Source organism: Notamacropus eugenii, chromosome 5, assembly GCF_028372415.1.
Source record: "Notamacropus eugenii isolate mMacEug1 chromosome 5, mMacEug1.pri_v2, whole genome shotgun sequence".
In the NCBI taxonomy this organism is placed as follows: domain Eukaryota; kingdom Metazoa; phylum Chordata; class Mammalia; order Diprotodontia; family Macropodidae; genus Notamacropus; species Notamacropus eugenii.
The window spans coordinates 76,609,055-76,625,597 of record NC_092876.1 but is presented as its reverse complement, the minus strand read 5'-3'; the positions used below and the strand labels follow the sequence as shown (position 1 = coordinate 76,625,597).

At 44.4% G+C, this 16,543-nt stretch overlaps 1 long non-coding RNA gene across 2 annotated transcripts in view; it reads right to left on the bottom strand.

Annotated features, from left to right (window-relative positions):
- Nucleotides 1–7,835: 7,835 nt before the first annotated feature.
- The window catches only part of LOC140508613 (uncharacterized), a 74,775-nt gene continuing 66,067 nt past the window's right edge, over nucleotides 7,836–16,543 (bottom strand). For both annotated transcript variants that reach the window (XR_011968479.1, XR_011968478.1), the window contains exon 3: nucleotides 7,836–7,998. This is a non-coding gene — a long non-coding RNA (uncharacterized lncRNA). The remainder of the gene's footprint in view (nucleotides 7,999–16,543) is intronic.

The following is a 16,543-nucleotide window of genomic DNA, read 5'->3' as shown; positions in this document are numbered from 1 at the left end:
AACACTTTACAAGTATTATGTCATTTGACTCTCACAACCACCCTGGGAGATAAATGCTGTTATCATCCCCACTTTACAGATGAGGAAACTGAGGCAAACAGCAGACAAGTGACTTGCCTAGGGTCATGAGGTCAGATTTGAACTCAGATCTTCCTGACTCCACACTGGATACTTTACTGACAGCGGGGATTGAATAGGGAAGGTTTCCCAGAAGAGGTGACATCTAAATGGGAGTTGGACAAATTCAGGAGCTGTTAAGTTACTAGATGTGGAGTCAGAAGATATGGATTGGAATTCTGGCCCTGTCACTTGCTAACTATGTGACTTTCCTCTCTCTTTAGTCCTCTAGCTGTAAAATAAAGAGGTTGGACTAAGTAACTTCTAAACTCTAAATCTGGGATCCAATGATCTTTCACAGGCAAAGAAGGGTTGGGTGGGTGATACAGTCTAATCAAAAGCACAGAGGTGGGAGAGCACAGGATGTGTTCACAGTGCAGAGATTAGTCCAGTTTGGCTGGGTATAGTGTGTAGAAGGGAGTAATTTGAGATAAGGCTAGAAAGGGGAGGGTAGCACGAAATTTCAGAGGGCCTTGAATGCCAAACAGATGCCAAACAGTTTGAATGTGTCTCAGAAGAGAATAGGGAACCATTTAAACTCAGTTAGAAACATATTGAATTTGAGGCGCTGATAGGCTACCGTGGAAGGAACAGGGATAGACCTGTGATTTCATTTAATTTAGGGAACTCCAGTGGGGGTGGAGCCAAGATGTTGGAGTAACAGCACAGACTTTCTAGAGTGCTCCTGCCAAGCCCAGCCAAATACCTGTAAAAAAAAAAAAATGGCTCTAAACAAATTCTGGAGCTGCAGAACCCACAGAATGATGGAGTGAAGCAAATCTCCAGTCTAACACAGACTGGAAGGTTGCTGGGAAGTGTTTATCACGCCACGCAGGAGGCAGGGCATGGTACAACGTGGGCCATGCCAGCACAAACAGGACCTGAGCTGGCCTTGGGGAGACTGAATGTCTCACATCTGTGGTGGTTTCCAGACTTCATGACCCTAAAAGGCTGCAGATAAAGTGGAAGGTCAGTGGGAAAAGCCTGTGGGACCAGTGCAGGAAAGTGGAGTGATCCGTCCCCAGCCCCAGAGTGGCTAGGGGGAAGAGGGGGCAGAGGAACCTGCTGCAGCCATAGCAGCAGGGGCAGCTGCAGCCACTGTTTCTGGAGCTTTAGGCCCACAGATTGTGGGGGGATTGAGCAGCTGACAGTACACCCCCCACCCCCACTGGAAGCAGAGAATTACCTTGACAAAGAGCTCAAAAGTCAAGTAAATGGCTGAGGAAATGAGCAAAAAACAAAAAGAATCAGACTATAGAATCTTACTTCGGTAACAGGGAAGACCAAAGCGTGCAAACAGAAGAAAACAAAGTCAAAGTGCCTCCATCCAAAGCCTCCAAGGAAAATATGAATTGATTTCAGACCATGAAAGAGCTCAAAAAGGATTCTGAAAATCAAGTAAGAGAAGTAGAGCAAAAATGGGAAGAGAAATGAGAATGATGCAAGAAATTCATGAAAAATGAAGTCAACTGCTTGCTAAAGAAGACCCAAAAAAATGCTGAAGGAGAGAACACTTTAAAAAATAGACTAACCCAAATGGCAAAAGAGATCCCAAAAGCCAACAAGGACAAGAATGCCCTAAAAAGCAGAATTAACCAGATGGAAAAGGAGGTCCAAAAGCTCACTGAAGAAAATAATTCCTTAAAGATTAGAATGGAGCAGATGGAAGCTAATGACTTTATGAAAAATCAAGAAATTATAAAATAAAACCAAAGGAATGAATAATTTAGGGAACTCCAGGATGAGGAAAATCACTCTATCAGTGCAGCTTGGCATTGCAATTGAAGGTCTTCTCAGCAACTGACGGTCTTAGGGAATTCCCCAGAGGGAATCATCCAAACATTGTGTACCAGCGGCCAGACTTGTACTTCTGTATTCTGGGCTCCAAGGTCAGCTCTCTAGACCAGACAACATGGGTCCAAAATTCCATCTATCTTCTCGCTATGCCAGATTGCCTCTCTTATTGTCATAGAGACATCCTGTAGACAAGGATAAGTAGGTCTGATGCTCAGAAGAGAGATAAGGACTGAAGATTCAGGAAGCATCTCCAAAGAGGCGGGTGGTAGTTGAAACCTTGAGAATGAATGAGATTGCCAAAGAAGAGGAGAGGGCTTGGGACAGATGCTGAGGGAAAATAAACATGAACAGCTAGGAGAAGAATGAAGAATCTGTGAAAAAAAGGCAGAGGAGGAATGGTTACAGAGGTGGAGGAGAACCAGGAGAGTATAGTGCTTTTTTTTTCCCTAGATAGTCAGAGTTGAGTGACTTGCTCAGGGTCACACAGTTAGTAAGTGTCAAGTGTCTGGAGTCGGATTTGAACTCAGGTCCTTCTGACTCCAGGGCCAGTGCTCTATCCACTGTGTCACCTACTTGCTCCTTACACTACTTCTTATGGCCAGGAAAATATTCTGGAGAAAGGAGTGGGCAATGGTGCCAAATATTTCAGTGATATCCAGAAGGATGAGGGCACACAAAAGACCATGGACTTCCTATATTTTCCTACTTTCTGCTGTAAAGCTTGAAGTAAGACAAGGAAGGCATCAGATAAAGATGGTTTTTTCAAGCTTATCTGAAAGAAGCATAAAGTGAGGATAACTGAAAATCAGAGCTGGAAGGGACCTTGAACGCCATGTAATCTACTCCACCCATTTTACAGAAGAATAGACTGAGGCCCAGAGAAGTGGAGAGTTTTGCTCAAGGTCACACTTGAAGTGTTTTCTGAGTCTGGTGTTCTTTCCCTTAAAACATAGTCATGGTTCAAGTTAGAGGCAAGGTTAGTTTTAGAGTTTGGAATTAGCATTAGTATCAGGAAAAGTTTTACAGTTGGGACATTAGACATATCTTTTTTCTAAAACCAGTTGAGTCTCCAATCTTTGTGTCATCATCTTGGGGCCAAGTTCACTTCTGCTATGCTTCTTGTAAGCTCAAAGTTGATCCTAGGGCAATATTTGGCATCGGGGTAAAGGGCAGTATCAGAGGATTCCTGGGGCCTGGAGGTTTCCTTGGGAAGGAAGGAAGCTGCCTGGGTCATTCCTAAGATGAGGAGCGACGACCATAATTATAACCCTATAGCAAAAGCTTGTTGTTCTATCCTGGGAATGCCATGGGTCTGGTGAGCAACCGTGAGAACCCAAGTGCCCACAGCCCTGAGGGCAGTGCCCAATGCCACAGCAGGGCCAAACCAGTCACCCTCCTGCACTCCTACCAAGGGAGGGGTGTGATAGGCTGATAATTGGCTCCCTCCTGACCTGGACTAGCTCTCACACACTCATACATAGCTGGGCAGGCAGCTTGACTAGAGAATAATTACAGTGATGATTCTTTCATCTGATGATCTCCAAGCACCAGTTTCCCATTAACTCATTAAGTCCTACACCTGGGTGAGGCTAGGCTTCAAGGTGTTTAGCCCCAATTCCTGATCAGAAAACAACACAGCCAAGTTTACTTGGGCAAATTCCCACGATCCTAGAGTGGGGCTGAGATCCTGGGAGCTCCAAATCCTTAACTGTCATTGGAAATCTCAGATAGATGCATAGAATGTCGCAGCTCAGAAGGACATTCAATGTCATCTAGCCTACTGCCCTTCAGTCTACTCATTTCTCATTTTACAGATCAGTCAACCAAGTCCCAAAGAAGGGAAGGACTTGCCCAAGGTTATACAGTGAGTTTCATGAGGTGCTGGGACTGGAGCCTACATTTCCCTGATTGGTGGACAGAACTCTAAGACTCATCAGTCTCACCTGTCTCTTATCCTTTATTATGAGAGCACCGATTTGGGACATAAAGGGATCTCAGAGGTCGTCGGGTCCAATCTTTCCCACCCTTACTCCAGATGGGGAAATTGAAGCCCAGAGTTGTAAGGGACCAATGTCACACAGGTAGTAAGTTCAAGGGCAAGCATTCACACCCCAGTTCAAATCTCATTTTGTTTTCATTTTCTACTGTAGCATGAAAGAATCAGGCAGCAAAGGCTAACTGAGCTCCTAACCCTTGAGAGAGCTTACCTGTCTCCAGTACTTTACAGTTTACTATAAAATAAAGTTTACCATGATGTAGATTGTGTAAGTATTATTGTACCCATTTTACAGAGTTTGAAACCAAGGCTATTCTAAGAGAAGACCATGGCTATAGAGACAGCGTTAGAACCTGGATTCAAATCTAGGACTCTTATTCTAAATCCCAGGCTTTTGAATACCATGTGATAATACACAAGTCTAGGAAAATGTAGGACCAATGGCAGGGTACTGAGGGCATCCTCTCCAAAAGGAGTCAGAACATTGGGGTACGGTGGGGGGAAGGGCACCTAGCAGCTTCCAGTTCTGTTGAAGAGAACGAGCCTACCTGCTGTTTTCACATGTTTCAGAGAGACCTGAGGTTTCCAGGCACCTTCCTGAAAGGTCAGGGCCTAGGTGAACCCCAAGATACTTTAAAGGAGAGGAAAAGGGCCCTGATTCCAACAAGAAGAGTCCTGATCTGGGAGTTGGGAATTTTGAGTTCTGCTCCAGAAATCTAGTCCCAGCTATGTGACCTTGGGCAAGTTCCCTCCCCTCTCTGTGCTTCAGGGGCCCCATATGTAAGATAAGAGAGTTAAAGTAATTGATCTCTAACCTCCCTTCCTGCTCTGACATTCTATGACTGAGTAAGCATATACTGGTTACAGGAGCTGTTTTTCTTTTCTTTCTTTCTTCTCACCTTTCTTTCTTTGTCTTTCTCAAGGAGGGAAGATAGGAGGCAGAAAAATTGTTAATTAAAAAATTAAAATTTAATATATAAAAAACAAGGGGGAGAAATGAAAGGAGGGAGCTTCCTCTGATTGCCAGTGTCCCTTAGAGGCTGGATGACCCCTGTGAGGTTAGGAAATGGAGGTTAGCTTAGGTGACAGCTGAGATCCCAGCTCTGGACTTCGGAGGCTCATGAGAAAGAGATGGAAAGGAAGGCTGGTCTAAGCCCACTCTGTGCCAGAGAACGGCAAAACAAATAGCTGACAAAGGGAGAACCAATTTATGGAACTGGAACTGGTAGCATCCTCACTGTCTGAGGTCTTTACAACAAGAGGCTCGAACCTTGGAGTCACGCAGCTGCACCCCAACTCCAACCTGATGGTTGCTCTGGAACCCTGGACTGACTGTCAAGAGACCTGTGTAAGAGCTGTGTGACCTTAGGAAAAACACCTTTCCCACCTGGGCCTTGGACAAATCCTCTTTAAAGTAAGGAAGTTGAACTAGATGCTTGTTAATATCGCTTCTAATTAATAGCAAATAGTGTATATGTGTGACACTGGGCAAGTACTCAACCCTGTTTGCCCCAGTTTCCTCATCTGTAAAATAAACTGGAGAAAGAAATGGCAAATCACTCCAGTATCTTTGCCAAGAGAACCCTAAATGGGGTCACAAAGAGTTGGACACACCTGAAAAATGACTGAACAGCAAGTAAGCATTATATAATGTTTTAAAGTTTGCAAAGTACTTTATAAATATTATCTCATCTGATTTTCACAAAAACCCTGAGAAGTAGCTGTTATTATTTTATGGTTGGGGAAAATGAGGCTTAGGGAGTTTAAGTGACTTGACTTTGTTCACACAGTTTGTAAATATCAGAGCCTGCATTTGAACTCAGGTATTCCTGACTCTACACAAACTGTTCTACCCACTGAGTCACCTGGCTACCTCTTTCATTGCTGCTATTTGAACCCAGGTCTTTTGATTTCAAATCTTGTGCTACTTCCATTACACCTTGCTGCCTCTTCTTGGGGGGAGGGCAGTCTCCCAGGGGCTAGAGATAATACCAGACCCACTTCCTAAGAGGATCCTTGTGGACCACAGCTCCTCTGTGCACAGACTAGGGCAAGACCTGAACCCCAGTGCCCAGCTAAGGACTGTGCAGTCTGGAGAACTCACTTATGCCACACTCTTCACTGCCCTGACTCCCATGGCGATACTGAGTCACCAGCTATCTGGGACATGGGAATGAGTTGTCTCATGCCTTAGTTTTCCAAACCTGGTACTGAGCACAGGGCAGGGCCTAAAGACAGGGGAAATGCTGAGTAAGGCATCTTTCAAGGTCTGCCACACATTTCAAGACTGTTCCTCTTGTCTCACACCTTAACCTGAGATCCACCCACACGCTTCTCTGAGACAGCCAGACCTCCCTCCAGAGCAGACTCATGAGGGAGGTCATGGCATCACTTGCATAAACTGGAGTCCCTAGAAATCTTTAAGTATAAAGAAGGCAAAAAAGAGCAAAATGCTGAGGGCTGGTAGTTTCATGGACACCTAGCACCTTGGAATAGGAGAGATTCTTGGAAATTACCTTGTCCAACCCTCATCTATTTAGAGACTATGAAAAAGGTCAGAGAGTTACTTTCTATGGTTGAGTCCTCTCAGCCAAGGACCTTATGCTTGATCAAAAGATTGAGGTCATTTGCCAAGAGGTCCCTTTCCTCCCCTCTTCCTCCTCTCACATCAGTTCAACGTCTCCCTCCATTATCTCTTCCTTTCTAGTCTCAGAGAAAGAGCTGTCCTCCTTGCCAAGACACTCTCTCAATCCCATCCCCTGCTGACTTCTCCAGCAAATTGCCCCCACTCTCATCCCTCCTCCTGTCTCCCATCTTCAGGCTCTCCCTTCCTACTGGCTACTTCCCTACTGCCTGCAGACATGCCCGTGTCTTCCCTACCCTTAAAAAGCTTTCATTGGATCTGATGATCTCCTTAGAGACTGTCCTATAATCTCTTCTTTCCTTCTTGAAAAATTCATTTCTACTCTGCTTCCTCTCTTCTCACTCTCTTCTAATCTGATTTCTGACCATCTGATTTCTGACCTCATCATTCAACGGAAACTGCCCTCTCAAAAATTAACCAACGACTTCTTGGTTGCTCAGTCTAATGGTGTCTTCTCAATCTCAAACCTTCTTGACCTGTCTGCACCAGTCCTCCATTGGATCGCCTTCGTACAGACATCCTCTCCTCTCTAGGTTTTTGTGATACTGCTCGCTCTTGGTTCTCCTCCTGACTGTATGACTGGATCTTCTCAGTCCATTTTTCTGATTTCTCATGCATATCATGCATGGAGTATCTTTTTTCTCTTTTCACTCAATACTATCCCAAGTGATGATCTCATCAGCTCCTCTGGGTGCAATGACCATCTCTACAGGGATGATTCCCAGTTCTATCCAGCCAACTGTATTCTCTCTGCTGAGCTCCAGGCACAATTTTCCAACCCTCAGACTGGAGGTCCCATAAGCATCTCAAGCTCAGCATGTCTAAACTAGAACTCATCATCTTTCCTGCCCCTCTTCTGAACTTCTCTATTACTGTTGAGGAGACCACCATCCTCTAGATTGCCAGGCTCACAACCTTGGTGTCACTTTTGACTCCTCAGCCTCACTCACTGCATATAATCAATTTACTGCCAAATCTTGGTATCGTTCCCTTCACAACATCTCCCATATATACCACCTTTCCTCTATTTAGGTCCAACCCTGTTCAGGTATTATCTCCCCTTCCCTGGACTACAGCAACCTTCCTACGGGTCTCCCTGCCTGAACTATGTCCCCGTCCCAAGCCAACCTCCTGTTGGCTGCTAAGGTGATTTTTCTGCAGCGAAAAGTCTGACCATGTCACCTTCATTTTCAATGAGCCCCAGTGACTCTCCTTACCCCTAGGGTTAAATATAAATTTATATATATGTACAAAGTATAAAATCCTTAGTCTGCCATTTAAAACTCTATCACCTCACTCCTTCCTGCCTTTCCAACCTTCTTACACCTTCTCCCATGGCCATACTCTATAATCCCACTAGACGACTTACCCTTGGGCAAGGGTCACATTGGTCATCTAGCACTTGATTCCCCAGGACCTCATCTTCAAAAATGGAGGATTTGATCTAGATGAGAAGAAGAGAACACACATTTATCAGGCACCTACTATGTTCTAGGCACTGTACTAAGTGTTTTACAGCTGTTATCTCATTTGGTCCTCACAACAACCCTAGGAGGTGGGTGCTATTATTATCCCCATTTTACAGATGAAGAGACTGAGGCAAGCAGGAGGGTAAGTGACTTGCCCAGGGTCATACAGCTAGTATCTGAGGTTGGATTTGAACTCAGGTCTTCCTGACTCCGGGTCCAGCCCCCTATCTCTGAGCCCCCTGGCCTCCTCAGAGGCCCCTTTCAGTTCTAGATTCTAGATTTCCCTCTTCTAGACAATTTCCAGCTATTTGGTCTTTAGAATTGGACTAAGTTCCTTGAGGGTTTGTCTTTTGCTTCTTTGGGGGGGGGGGGGTTATCACTTGTACTTAGCACAATACCTGGCACATAGTAGGCACTTAATAAATGTTTATTGGTCGATTGACAGAAATGACTACTATCTTTTCTAAAACCCTCAGAACTGAACACAATAATCCAGAGTGGTATGATCAGGTCAGTGTAGAGTGGAACTATCCCTGTTCTGGGAAGCTATGACTCTCTCAAGATCCAGTTAGTGGTTCTGATGGTCCTGCCAGAATGTTAACTCATACGGAGCTTGCAATCCTCTAAAATCCCTAAGTCTTGTTCATATAAACTGCTGTCTCCCCCTTCCTTCACCTAAGAAAAATTAGAGAATGCCCCCAGGTTTTCCCAGATCCTTTCAGGCCAGTCTCAGATCCCAGGTTACAAATTCATGCTACCTCAGATCACTTCAGGTTCTCTGCTAGCCTCCCCACGAGATTGGTTTATAGTATGCTTGTGGTCCACTCAAAGCATCAGGTCTTCTTCAAATGAAAAATTTTTATAGAATCATAGATGTAGAGCTAGAAGTGACCTCAGAGGCCATCTAGTCCAACTTCCTCTTTTTACCCATGAGGAAACTGAGGTCTAGGGAAGTTAAGGGACTTACCCTGAGGAAATAGGTCATGCTCTGGATAGATGCTGGGCCTGGATTTAGGAAGGCCTGAGTCCAAATCCAGCTTCAGATACATACTAGCTGTGTGATCCTGAGCAAGTCACTTAACTTTTGTCTGTTTCAGTTTCCTCAACTCTAAATTGGGGATAATAATGGCACCAACTTATTACAAGGATTAAATGAGACATTTATAAAATATTCATTTAGCACAATACTTGTACATAGTGGGTGCTTAATATATGTTAATTCATTTCCCTTCCCCCCTGGGACGTGAATATGTCACCCTGGGAATATGTCAGAGGGGAGATCTGAATTCAGGAGCTGCTGTAACTCCCAAGAGCCAGTGACCTTTCCACCGTATCATGGAAACTTCACGTCCCCCTTTCTAGCTTCCTTTTGTGGGTTGTGTTTCCCATAACAGTGTAAGTGTCTTGAGGGAAGGGACTGTCTTTCTTTTTCTTATTTATATCCTCAGCTCTCTTAGCACCTGTGCCTGGCATGAAGTAAGCACTTAATAAATGTTGGTTGAACTGAACTGAACTTGAGCTGCTCTCGATTCTAACCCTAACCCTTGACTTTTCTTTTAAGCCACAAGTGGAGCTCTCCATTTGTCCAGGTTAAACTGTTGGGAGCGTAGCATCTAGCCTTGGGAGGACTTTCTGCATCCTGCTTCTCACCTGCCTCTTCCCTGGTTATGGAGGGCCTCAGCCAGGGCTGTGGACCTGCGGTGACTCAGCCCCTATGGAACTGCTCAACCGTCAGGCCTTGAGTGCCTGAGTTACCCAAGCTGGAATCCTAGAATCTGAGGGGTGGGTGGAGTTCTCTACCCTCAGGTTTCCCACTGTAGGAGGGTGTGGTTGGCTGGGTTCTGACGCTCATCTGGCCCCAGAAATCCAAGCATTGGCCTCACTTCCCAGTAACAGCCTCTTCTCCCCTCCCCCTGCCAGGCTCACATTAGAGTGCCCCTTACTAGCATTGTCACTTGCCAGGGCTTCACCCTGCCCCCGACTCCAGTCAGCCCCTCACCTGAGCCCCAATCTCAACCTTTCAGCCAGACCCAATCACCTCCCTTTTAGTTTAGGAGAAGGCAGACAGGCCAGTGAATGGCTGGACAGGCCCCTACCCCCTAGCTCAAGGTTGCTTCTTGGAAATTCCCAAAGATACTGAGAAGGCAGTGACAATTTCCCTGAAATGTCTTCAGGTCCTACTGTTACCTGGAAGGTGGAGGCAGGTTTGGAATGCCCCATCTTGGCATAGAAGGATGCAAGAGGCAAAAATAACAAGAAGAACTACAGAATGCAGTGATGCCTACCAAGGCAGCCCTTTGGCCCACCCAGTCAATGATCCAGTTCATTGATCAAGTAAAATCATAGTGAGTGCCTACTGTGCCCAGAGACCTATGTTAGGGACTGCAGAGAAAATGGGCCTTTCTAGAGCTCACAGCCCAGGAAAGGTGATAAGACTCAAATACAGACAATGGTAATGCACACCATCCTGTAAACCCATCAGAGAATTACAAATAGAGCCCTATGTGAGGGCCAAGGAGAGAGCCTTACTGATTGGGGAGATCAGGGGAGGCTTCCTGGAGGAGGTAGCACTGAAGCACCTTTTAAGGGAGTCTACCAGGCCAAGAGGGAAAGAGAGGACATTGTAGGCCTAAGGAGCAGCTCAAGGAAGGCATAGACACAGGAAAGCAGATGCAGGGGCTGAGATGGCGGGAAAAACAGGGAAATGGTTATTAAAGTAGCACCATTTTAAGGATAAAGAAACCAAGGTGAAGTGACTTAGCCAATATCACACACTGGTAGTTCTCACAGGCAGAATCTGAGGTCTCCTGAATCCAAGTCCAGCACTTGTTCTGATATGTCACATGCAATCTACTTTGGAGCCAATAGGGACCCATTGAAGTGTTTGAACAGAGGAATGACATGATTGGATCCATTTGTAACATAGTAGGAAGTGGTAGGAAGGCTGAAAGGAAGAGGCTGCCTTGGTACAGTTGGGTGGATCAGGGGTGTGCTGGGGAGCCAATTGTTAAATTTCCAGAGATCATTTATTTATACCTCTGAAAATGACAAATTCTACAAACTAGGGCTTGCTGACTGTCTAGACTTAAGAAAGTGATAGAGAAAGTGTGGGTAATGCAAATTAAACTTAAAAGGGTGTCCTGCAGTGCATCCCCTACCTGCTCCCAAGAGCTGATTGTTAAACATTTGCCCACATATCCCCGATGGTAATGAAAACTTAGATAGAGTAAGGATGGGGTAGGCAGCTGCAGGAGAGATGGTAGAGTGGATGAAGCCGAAGCGGGCAGCTGGATGAATATAAGGAAGACAGAAGAGTCCAAACTTGTGTGGGGATGTGGAACTGGAGCTCAGGGGAAAGACTTGGGAGTCATCTGCAAACGGATGGAAAGGGTATCTCTAGACTTTGACATGAGGCCAAGGATGATTTTAGCCAGTGCAGCGCCATGCACATGGATGGAATCTTACAAACGCATCCATATACGTATAATAATAAGTAACTATATATATTATACCATATGATATGTTATCATGACATTGAACATTATGGAATAGTGCAGTTGGCCTTGGAGTCAACAAGCCCTGGATTCTAATGTGATACTTCCTAGGTACATGACCCTGGGCAAGTCTCTTTACTTAGCTAATTCTCAATTCCCTTATCTGCAAAATGACATTGGGCTAAATAGTCTTTCAGGTTCCTTCCAGCTGTAAATCTATGATCCTAAGTCACTTAACCATTTAGTGCCCTGGATGATTCTCTAAGACTATAAATTGTTGAAAAAGCACAGGCCAACACTAGAGAGGGATTTCCTGAGGCAGGGGGAGCTTTCTACATGGATAAAAATCAAAGGACTGGGGGAGAGATCGACAGATGAATAAAGCATGCAAGTAAATGAATATATGAATGAACAAACAAATAAGATAGAGGGAGGGGAAGAGGAAGGAAGGAAGGAAGGAAGGAAGGAAGGAAGGAAGGAAGGAAGGAAGGAAGGAAGGAAGGAAGGAAGGGAGGGAGGGAGGGAGGGAGGGAGGGAGGGAGGGAGGGAGGGAGGAAGGAAGGAAGGAAGGAAGGAAGGAAGGAAGGAAGGAAGGAAGGAAGGAAGGAAGGAAGGAAGGAAGGGAGGGAGGGAGGAAGGAAGGAAGGAAGGAAGGAAGGAAGGAAGGAAGGAAGGAAGGAAGGAAAAAGAGAAAGAAATGAAGGAGGGAGGGAAAAGGAAGGAAGGAAGGAAGGGAGGGAGAGGGAGGAAAGGAGGAAGAGGGAAGAAGTAAGGAAGGAAAAGGAGGGAAGGAAGGAAGGAAAGAGAGAAAGAAGGAAGGAAAGAAGGAGAAAAGGAAGGAAATCAAGAAAAGCAGGAGAAGGATGATGGACTGGGTCTAAGGAGACCCAGGGGGAACAGAGAGAAAGACCAACAAAGTCATGGAAGTCAAAGGAGGAGGTGAATGGGAGATGTGCAAGGAGAGGAGGTTAGCTAGTCCAGATAAATGGAAATGAAGAAATTAGATATAGAAAAGTGTCTTATTTAGAAATGGAAGTAAACTTAAAGATTTTCTAAGTCTGACCCCCTCATTTTAAAGGAAGAAATCGAGACCCAGGATAGCAAATGATTTGCTTTTACTTAGGATCAAAAATTGAGAGCTGGATAGAAACTGAGAGGATTTAGTTCAACTACTTCATTTTACAGATAAAGAAACTGAGACTCTGAAAAGTAAAAATAGCTTCCCCAAGGTGATGTGGATAGTTAAGTGGTAGGGACAGGACACAATAATCCACTTCACTTCTCTGGACCTCAATTTCCCCTTCTGTAAAATGAGGGAGTTGGTCTAAATAGACACACTCTAGTTTTAAATCTAATTTTATGATCCCCTAGCTCCAGACCCCTCTTCCTTTCCTGCTTTTGTGAGTCAGTCTGTCCCAGAGTCAGGGGGCTAGATTTGACATCTGGGGAGCTTCAGTTCCACACCTGGCACCCACAGATGACCAACCAAGCTGACACTCCTCTCTGAGCCTCATTCTTCTCTAGGCTACACTCTGAACTTTCTCTAACATGCCCCAGGAACATCTCCATCCAGGAAACCCATTCCAGTCCTACAATTCCCACACTAGAACGACCTCCAGGTGGTATGGTATATAGGATAGAGTGCTGGGCCTGGAGTCAGAAAGACCTGAGTTCAAATCCAGCCTCAGATACTAACTACATGACCCTGGGCAAGTCACTTCACTTCTGTTCACCTCAGCTTCCTCAACTGTAAAATTAGGATAATAACAGTACCTTGAAGGGCTGTTATAAGGATCAAATATTTGTAAAATGATTAGCACAATGCCTGGTGCATAATAGGCATTATATGAATGCTTATTCCCTTCCCTTTTTTCTCCCCTCTGTCCCTTTGGTCTCTTCCTCTGATTGGATAGCACCTCCCAGAATCTGGCCCTCAGTTCAGGTGCCACTGAGACTGAGAGAGAGAGAGAGGGAGAGAGACAGAGACAGACAGAGACAGAGACAGAGAGAGACAGAGACAGAGACAGAGAGAAAGACACAGAGAGAGAGACAGAGATGAAGATAGAGTGAGATAGATGGAGAGACAGAGACAGAGAGAGTGAGAGAGACAGATGGGGAGAGAGAGGGAGAGGTATGTTTCCTTATCGCCAATATTGACAGTGCCCTCCTGCTCCCCTCCTCCCCAAATGTCTTTGTATATTTTTTGTATTGACTTATCTATGCATATGCACCATTCTCTTCACAGGCTATAAGTTCCTTAAGAAGTTAAGGACTGTTTTGTTGGGGTTTTTTTTTGTGTCCACAATACCTGGGCACATAGTAGGAGCTTAATCAATGCTTCTTAAATATTATTGAGTGGGAGGCAGTGAACTAGGAGAATAGGAATGGACTGAGGTCATAAAAAATGAGCAAAATGTAGATTTAGTGGAAAAGAGAAGCATTAGAACAGATGCCTGTAGTTGGGAAGTAGAGAGTTAAAGGCTCAGTCCATGCAGCCCTCTGCCTCTGTGCCACACTGACTTTCACAAAAGCAAGGGGAAGGACAGTGGCCATCCTGAGAGACGATACACTCTAACGTCCATTAGTATGTAGTTGAAATCTAGCAAATAAGAAGATCAAGGAGGAGGCTGAAGAACTTGGAGGTCAGCTGACTGATACCAGCAGAAATATTTAAGTTCCCCTAGAAAGGTGGAGTTTAGAGGAAGATCCTTCCTGAAATCACTGGGGGAAAATATGTTGTGACAATGACCCAGATGTCAATAGGTAACAGTAACAGGGAGGGGAGAAGATGGTACATGAGGGTGAAGAGAGAAGATATCACTGAGAAATGACAGTAAAGAAATGGTCTGGAAGTGGTAGGGGGAAGCAAGGAGTGTGGTTGTGCTTCCTCATGACTCTGAGTCTGGGACCGTGGGAGGAGTGGGCATCAGTGAAGAGACGGGGTGTTACAAAGGAAAAATCGATGTCTTTGGAGTCACGGTCATGAATTGGGTTCAAAGCCTATCTCAGCTAGTTACTATTCCTGTTAAGTTAGTCAGGTCAATTATCATCCCGGACCTCAATTTCCTCATCTGTTAACTGGAAGAAGAGCCACATCATTCTCTGAGCATGGAAGGAATGAGATGAGGATGGAGGTATGACACATAAATCGAGGTAGAGTGGGGAGGAGTAATGAAGAAACAAAGATTGTGATACAAAGTGGGAAGGAACTTAACTACATGTATTTAGTGCCTTTAGCTATAGGCACTATACCAGTAGTGGAGGCTCCAAAGACAAAAACAAACAGTTCCCTCAAAGAGTTCCCATTCTACTGGGGGAATACCGCAAGTGCACAGAAAATTATGAGGCAGCTTGAAGGGGAAATATGGCTAATAAAGGAAGGGGAGAAAGAGGATTCACATCAGAGGCTTCCACCTCCTCATTAAGATAGGAGGCAAGATCATCTAGCCTATCTCTAGCACATGATGTCACTGGTCCTCTTTAAAAATGAAGACTCAACAACAACTGTGAAACCTGGGGCTTTTCAGAAACCAGGCCTGGGTCACAATATCCAGGGTCAAAATGAGTCAGGAGTCCAGACAAAGGGAGGCTGATACCAAATGATTAAGCAGTTACTTTAAATAAGCAAAATTAGAGGCTAATGAGGTCCCTCTGACACTTAGCCTGAATCACTCCTTATAAGGAAGAAAGTGAGGATAGGACTAGGGAATGCAGGATCATGGGATGGAGCTCGAGGATCCCATACTAATCCTGTCACATGCTATTTCACTATTAGAGCTTCATGCCTTTGGATCCTGAAGGCTTGTGTTCTTTGGAGGACAACAATTAAAATTCAAATACTATAGAATTATGTGTAATATTTTTCAGTTAGTGCCTTAGTAGATAGTTAACAAACAAATTCACAGCTAAAGACTGGATTGACAGCTGGTGCTTTGGTTGATAGATGAGATTTTTTTTAAAGATGGGAATGAGACACAAAAGGGTTGTCTGGGAATAAACTGGTTGGTCCAATCACAGGGACTATCTTGAGTCCATAGTAAACAATGTTCAGAGGCTACCTGCTGTTCCCCTGTCTAATGAAAGCTTTTGCCACTTGCCTCCTAATTGTACACACATAGTGTGAAGAAAGGAGCCAGAGGTAGGGTCTATCAGAGATGGCAGGTTTATTTATGCAGAAGAGCTTCTACCTATATACACAGCAGAGTGCTGGAATCAGCTCAAACTAGCTCGTGAGAGCTGATTGTTAAATTTTCAGTGTGAGAAATTACACCTCAAAAATCAGCAAACACTGCAAATTAGGACTTAATTTGTTGTTTGGTGATTGTCCACACTTAAGAAAGTAATGGGGAGAATGTGAGTAATGCAGATTAAATTTACATATTTAAAAGAGTTGTACATACTCCACCCCAAGCTGATAGTTAAACATTTACCAGCACACCCCTGCATATGTATGGGCATGCATGCATGGTGTAATATACATACATGTAGGGTCACATAGTTTCAGAGTTGGAAGTGACCCTATCAGCTACCTGGTCTATTTAATAATCCTCTACAACTTCCTTAACAAGTGATTATCCAGTGTTTGATAAACCCAAAGACCCCAACTTCTGCGATAAGAACTTACTATCTGACAAAAAACTGCTGGGAAAACTGGAAAATATAGTGTGATGAAAACTAGGCATAGACCAACTCCTGACACTCTATATCAGAATAAAGTCCAAATGGATATATGATCTAGGCATAAAGGGTGATACTATAAACAAATTAGAGGAGCAAGGAATAGTTTATTTGTCAGATTTATGGAGAATAGAGGAATTTGTGACCAAACGAGATAGAAAATATTATGAAATGCAAAATGGATAATTTTGATTACATCAAATTGAAAAGTTTTTGCACAAACAAACCCAATGCAACCTAGATCAGGAGGAAAACAGAAAACTGCAAAAGAATTTTTACGACTAGTGTCTGTGACAAAATCCTCATTTCTAAAATATATAGAGAGAACTGAGTCAAATTTACAAGAATA